Source organism: Peromyscus leucopus, chromosome X, assembly GCF_004664715.2.
Source record: "Peromyscus leucopus breed LL Stock chromosome X, UCI_PerLeu_2.1, whole genome shotgun sequence".
NCBI lineage: Eukaryota > Metazoa > Chordata > Mammalia > Rodentia > Cricetidae > Peromyscus > Peromyscus leucopus.
In genome coordinates, this window is record NC_051083.1 from 51517944 (window position 1) to 51525390 (window position 7447).

The 7447-nt window shown below is 36.9% G+C and overlaps 1 pseudogene; it reads right to left on the reverse strand.

Moving 5' to 3' along the window:
* Window positions 1-4782: 4782 nt before the first annotated feature.
* LOC114683250 lies at window positions 4783-6249 on the reverse strand (annotated as a pseudogene).
* Window positions 6250-7447: the final 1198 nt, after the last annotated feature.

Here is a 7447-nt window from a genome sequence, read left to right on the forward strand (position 1 = left end):
ATTCCACCAGGTTCTAATTAGTCCCTTGGGAATGGGGGCATAGAGTGAGGAGAGGCTGAAGTAAATGGTTTGCTACAGAAGTGGAATGAGACTGGAGGATTTTGTTTAGGATCTGAGGAAAAGGTGAAGAGTTGCAGTTAGCCTACCTGCTTCCCTGGCCTGTGGGTTCCGGAGAATGCTTGCTGGAGTTGGGTGCTAGAATAAAGCAATGAGCTGGAGGAGGGAAGTTAAGAGTAGATCTGTAACACAAATCTTAAAATGTTTTATTAATTAAAAAACCTAGAGCCAGATATTGGGGTGTGTGGTATTGTATTCACCCAAATATTTTGCATGCTAATAAACTTATCTGGGGTCAGAGACAGAGCAGCCACAATATTAAACATAAAGGATAGGCAGTGGTAGTACACGCCTTTAATCCTAGCATTCCAGAGGCAGAAATCCATGTGTTCAAGGATACAGACAGGCATGGTGACTCATCATGCCTTTAATCCCAGAAAGCGAGCCTTTAATCCCAGGGGGTGGTGGTAGAAAGCAGAAAGGTATATAAGGCATGAGGACCAGAAACTAGAAGCATTTGGCTGGTTAAGAATTCAGGTTTCTAGCACAGTTCAGCTGAGACCCATTCTGGATGAGGACTCAGAAGCCTCCAGTCTGAGGAAGCAAGACCAACTGAGGATCCGACGAGGTGAGGTAGCTGTGACTTGTTCTGGCTCTCTGATCTACCAGCATTGACCCCAATAACTGGCCTCAGGTTTGATTTTATTAATAAGAACTTTTAAGATCCATGCTATAGGGGTGAAAGCTGAAAGGACAAGCCAGCCACAAGTTCTCACTGCTAGGAAATCCTCAGCCCAAGAGAGCTACTTCCTGTATACTCATGCCTTATATAACTTTCTGTGCCCTGCCATCTTACTTCCTCTCTCCGCCCAGCTACATCACTTCCTCTTTCCACCCAGCTCCATTACTTCCTGTATGTATAGACCTCCAGAGCTCTATGGATAACTAGTGCTGGGATTAAAGGCATGTGCCACCACACCTGGCTCTGTTCTCAGTGTGGCCTTGAACTCACAGAGATCCAGATGAATCTCTGCCTCCCGATTGCTAGGATTAAAGGCATGTGCTATCACTGCCTGGCCTCTACGTTTAATATTAGTGGCTGGCTTTGTCCTCTGATCCCCAGGCAAGCTTTATTTGTTAGAGTACAAATAAAATATCACCACAAAAATCTGTGTGATCTACCAGATATAGGAGCAGGGGAGGAAGGGAGGGTGGATGGAGGCAGGTGTTCTGTTGCAAAGATGAGAATGTGACTGGGGAAACGAATTTGGAGGAGCAGAGGGGGAGGTAAAGATCTGCAGTTAAGACCTACTTGCTTCCATGGCTAGACTGGCCCAAGGGTTCCCAGAGCCAATCCTTTTTTAAGCTTTGTTTTCTTATTTACTTTCTGTATAATAGTGTTTGCCTGTATGTATGTGCATGAATCACTGAATGCCTACTGCTTGTAGCAGCCAGAAGAGGATGTTGGATACCCTAGAACTGGAGTTATGGACAGGTATGACTGCCCTGTGTGTTTTGGGAACAGAAACTTGGTCCCCTTCAGGAATAATGAATGTACTTCAATGCTGAGCTATTTCTCCAGGCCACCTGTATCTATCATTTTATAATCTTCTCTGTGTTCTGTGATGCAGGATCTGAGGCTTTTTTTTTTCTTTTATTGAAATAGATCTTTTCTCATGCAATATATACTAATTAATTTCCTCTCCCTCTAGTTTTGTGTACATGTCTAGGATTCATTCCAACCTTTGATTCTGTGCTTCTATGGCTGCTGGCCATTTCCTGCAGCCACTAACGCTGTGAGTTTTCTTATTACTCTTTCATTTGCTTTGCCATCAGACCTCTGTCTACTTAATGCTTTTTATATTAAATTCTCATTATTTAAAACAATGGAAATAACTTTTGTCTCTTTAAAGAACTCTGTCTAAACACTACATAATAAGAAATACCAAAATCTAAGTAGAGTTATTAGAAGATAGAATGGAACACATCTCTAATCATGGAGCAAATAATTAAGAAATTTGGAACAAGTTTTGATGTAGCCTATTAGCAAAAATAAGAAAACAGAGGAAATAAGTACAACTTTCTCAAAAAATGAAATACACAAATTTTCATGCTTAAAGATTCCTTGGGATATCCAGTATAATACATAAAAATAGGTTAATTTTAAGTACCATGATTATGAATCTTAGGAAAACTGGTGACTCAAAAATGTTGTTACAAGCTTCTCTAAAAAAAAAATGAATGGATCTATAATCATGATAGCTTGGACATCATAATAGAAACACAAATAGACATTAGAAAATATTGTAAAATGTAACTATCAAGCATGTGAAGAAAATAAAAGTTAAAAAATTTTTTTCAGGCAATAAAAATTCTTTAATATAAATTACCCAAGGATATTTTTCAGTAACGTAAGCCAAAGGAAATTTCCAGTAGAAGGATTATATAGGTGAAAAAAATCACAATGTGCAAAAAGATTACCCATTCATATTAAAATATGCTATTCATATTTGATTTAGCTAAGATTTGTGATAACTAACAGACATTTGTAACAATAGAAATACAAGAAATGAACTATAAAGGAAGTATTCTATTATCAGATATAGCCAATTAATGATATAAACATGGCTATCATATGAGCTGTGTGTGTAAATATATGTATCCTCTCTGCATTTATTGCCACAGTTTCTAATAGGAAACATAAAAATTTAGAACTGAATGACTAGCAAATGTCTACTGAAGCTGAAATTTGATGATAATTAGGTTATGAATAAAAATGACTATATATCTATATGTACCATGTTGAATTATAGACATATATTCACATGCATACATATTCTACCCCCTTTCTGTTTCTGCTCTCTCCAGACAAAGCAGTTTAATGAGTGCACTATATTTACCTTTAGGCCAGAAGAATGGGGAAAATGGGGAGGAATGTAATATCTCTATATTTTTGTTTCTGACTTTGCCAATGCATTTAATTTGTTATGCGTGTCAATGATAAAATTCCTTAAAAGTAACAGTAGCTGATAAGCCATTAATTACCTTACAAAGCATATGTGCTTTAAGGAGAAAACCATAGGCCTTTTCTACAAGCAAGATGTCCAACTGAAGAATACCTAACTACTAAGATGATTTATCAGCAATTATAGCAACGGACAGAAGCTCTAAAACTTGAGTGGCACAATCTCTGATACAAACTAGCCACACAGTAAAAGTCAAGTACACTAATGAAGAATGTTACTCTTTTTTCACAGCTTTTGCTAGTGATGCAGAACACATATGAGGTTTGAGTATGGCTTATCATTCAGCTCAATATCCTTCAAGTAAGCAGAAATATGACTTACTTGGACATCAAAGAATACTTATTCTTCTTGTAGGCATATTTATTACATTTTAAAAATTCCTGTTTGCAAGTACATGAAAAAGAAACATTAAGCTTTGCCAAAAGACTCATTTTTCAGAATGCATAGATTAAGAATGTTAGCATAATAATAGTACCATACATTATTCTAAGATGAAAGGATGAGACAAGAAAGCGACAGCCCTTGGTCTTCATCAATTCACAGTATATTGTTCAATGACAAACAATTGCATCTCATTTTCTTTTGCCTATAGAAAACGGTTCCATTATCTTCACATGGCAGAATATGAGGGACTTATGAATTTGTCTAAAATAGAACGATTTTTAAGTGACAACAATGAGATTTAAACGTAAATTTACCTCACCTAGTAGTGTAGGTTCAGGTGGTAGAGATTACATAAATTGTTTTCAGAAATAATTGTTTCAAGGTTTTAAGGGCATAAAATGTTAATAGACATTATTCTAAGAGTGTATATATATATATATTACAATTTGACATTTCAGCATAGTTAATGAAACTAAGTGTGATGATTTCATTATGTCTGAAATCTAAGACATATTTCTCTGAAGAATGCTGTTAATGTCAGTGGTTGTAGCACACCTTGATTCCTCTGTCCAGCAGGTTCAAAATGCTATTAGACAAAATTTTTATTTTCTGATCATTCTATTGAAAGTACTAATAAAAAGAAAAACTTAGAATTTTAGAGTCAAAAGGAATATTTGATATCAAATAGTCCAAATGCAAATTGTACTAGTAAATAACAAAACAAGCTCTAAAAAAATTAAGTGACTAATGAAAGATCAGCGTTCATGTGAAAGCAGAAGCTGTTGCTTAAATGTACTTGTTTTCCATATTGTTGTATAAGAATGCACAAGGAACAGTGAAGAATCACCATGCAGACTCAGTTTTCACTGTTTTCCTGGATTTTGTTTCATAATTACTTTTTGTTGTTGGTTTTTGGTTTTTGGTTTTTCAAGATAGGGTTTCTCTGTGTAGCTTTGTGCCTTTCCTGGATCTCGCTCTGTAGACCAGGCTGGCCTCGAACTCACAAAGATCCAACTGGCTCTGCCTCCCAAGTGCTGGGATTAAAGTCATGCGCCACCACTGCCCAGCCATAATTACTTTTTAATGCTGTGTTTTTTAATTTTTCATGCAATTTTATTTTAATATAATAAATTTATTTAAATCACTTTGGAACCAGGTTGTCCTTGGGTTTCACCCCCTCTTCAAACTGCTCTGCCATGAAACAGCCAAGTTCAAAGCCATTTCCTTTAAGGTTAATCCTTTGTGTGTGTTTGTGTGTGTGTGTGTGTGTGTGTGTGTGTGTGTGTGTGTGTGTGTGTGTGTGTATGATCCTTGTAATCTTTGATATTTTGCCATATCCTATATAAGGATTAATAGTTCACATTAAAGACTGGTTACTTAGCTTGCAGATCCTTTCTGTGTTGGACTATATCCTCATCATACAGTTTTCTGTGAAAGAAAGTGAAGCATCCCACAGTAGCTTTGCTGAGTATAACACATTATTATTATTATTATTATTATTATTATTATTATTATTATTATTTTGTTTTTTTTGAGACAGGGTTTCTCTGTGTAGCTTTGTGCCTTTCCTGAAACTCACTTTGAAGACCAGGCTAGCCTCAAACTTACAGAGATCTGCCTGCCTCTGCCTCCCTATTTATGGGATTAAAGATGTGTGCCACCACTGCCCGGCTGTATAACACATTCTTAATCATTATGGGTTTAAAAATATTCAAATCAAAATGTCTGTTGCTATTTCCAACACTAACAGCAATGTGATTCCCTGTGACATGAGTTGTAACCATAGTCATCACTTCACATTGAGTAGATCTAACCTTACTGGCATGATATTGCTCCCTATCTCATTTTCAGCCAAGATCACCACTCTCAGACCTTACCAAGGACCAGAATGCAGAAAATAAGTATCATTTCCTATCTTCGTCCAACTGCTGGCAGAAGTGTTTCAGGCCTTACTAAACTCTTCCAGAGCATCATGAGAAGCCAGAGTCTCAAATTTACTTAAAGCATGGACAGGCCTGTTAGTGTATCCATTTTTGCAGCCTTTTCTGTGAAGTGAAGCCTGGTGTTTAAACCAGTTCCAACAGCAATGCCTCCAGCTGTGAGTTCAGAGATTTCTTGCCATGGCAGTTTTTATCCTTGCCACTGCATATGAGACTTGTTACAAATAAACACTGAATGCTGGTCAAAGACTAAGTGGAACAGCATCCTGTGTGTGAGAGTTCACCCATTTTTGATGACCTGTGCAAACTATGAATTTTGCACTGAGCACATCATGCAGCTTTTGTAGTCCTGGTAACAGGACCTTGTAAACTTCCACCATAGCAGCAATATGCATGGCTCTGGGAAAAGTGTCATTGGAGTTCTGGCTTGTATTAGCATGCTCATTGAGATGCACTTGCTTGTTGTTGCCAAGTTGACATGCTAGGGTCTCAATTGCTCTATTGCTAATGACTTCATTTACATTTATATTTGTCTAGGTTCCTGATCCACTCTGCCATACCATAAGAGGAAAGTGATCATTTAATTTACCTTCAGCTACCTCAGGTGATGCCTCATTATTGCACTAGCAATTTTTGGATCAAGACTATAATCCTGATTTACTTCAGCAGCAGCAGCTTGCTTTAAGATGCCAAGAGTTTTAATGATTGAAATTGGCATCTGTCCCATCTCCAATCTCCAAGTTCATTGTAGAACTCACTGTCTTGGCACCATAATACTTACCACTTGTGACCTTCATTTTTCTGATGGTATAGTCAATATGGAAGGAATTTTAGCTTGCCATTTGAGTAGTGTTCAGGGCCCAGCACAGAAGAATATACATGGTCCCTGAGACCACGTCTGAGGTCTATCTGCCTGCAGAAGGTAGAAGAGTGTGTTCTGAGGAATGTGGGTGGAAAGCTGAACCTAAAGCCACTTCTCACATAGATTTACGATGTGTTTTTAAGAATAACTAGTGAGAAACCAGAAAAATATTCTATGACAAAATATGTATGATAAGATAAGTGACACCTGAGTAGAAATAAATTAATTTTAAATTTTAATAAACATTAAAAGCACTATGGGACTTTGAAAAACAGTTAATTAGCTGTACATAAATTTCTATGATGAATCATTAAGATGGGCTTATGGAAAGAAGAAACATGAGAACTATAGCATTTGAGAATCTTAAAACACACAAAAATATATTTTAAAGATAAAAACATTATAGAATGTAACACATCATTGCTACCCATGGTGGTATGTGAAAAAAAGGAATGGGAGTGTATATTGAAGTAAATACTCATGTAATAACATTTTGAATTAAAATGAAACAAGAGTGAGGCATTGTACAGCCCAGTTATCTGTGAAGTAACTTTGACGTTCCTGTATGAGTTCCAAAAACCAATCAAACCATACAAATACCTTTTGATATCCCTTAATATAATAAATGTTTTACTGGAAGGCAATTGTGAGCAATGAATGACAGATTGATAGGGAGACAATGGGAGAAATTATCATACCTTTGGTATAGGCTGGTATTATTATCTTTGACTTTCCAACCTGTTAAGCCATGAGCCCAAATAAAGTCCTATCCTTTATAAATTGCTCAACCTCTGATGTTCTGTTACAGAATCAGAACACAATCTCAGACACATGAGGAGTCAGATTTCTTGTCTTAGGTTCCCATGGAAACCCTTAAAGAAATCAGGCAATTGTCAAAACTATTGTTTGTTCTCCCAAAACTGATGGTAAGACCCTGTTGCTAAAGACAATGCCTACATATCTCATTGAGCATGGAGCCGTTGTGCTGGTGCCTAACTAGAGCCTTCACTACTACTAACTAGTGGAAGGTTCTCTGTATGTTACTGGAGGAGAAAGGTAAACCCCAACTTAGCTACAAACTCTTACATCTACAATGTTAAACTGCTTGCACAATACACTGGTGCAATGGTGGCAAAAATGGTATGGGAGTAACTACTGTCTACAGGCAAGATTTAAGG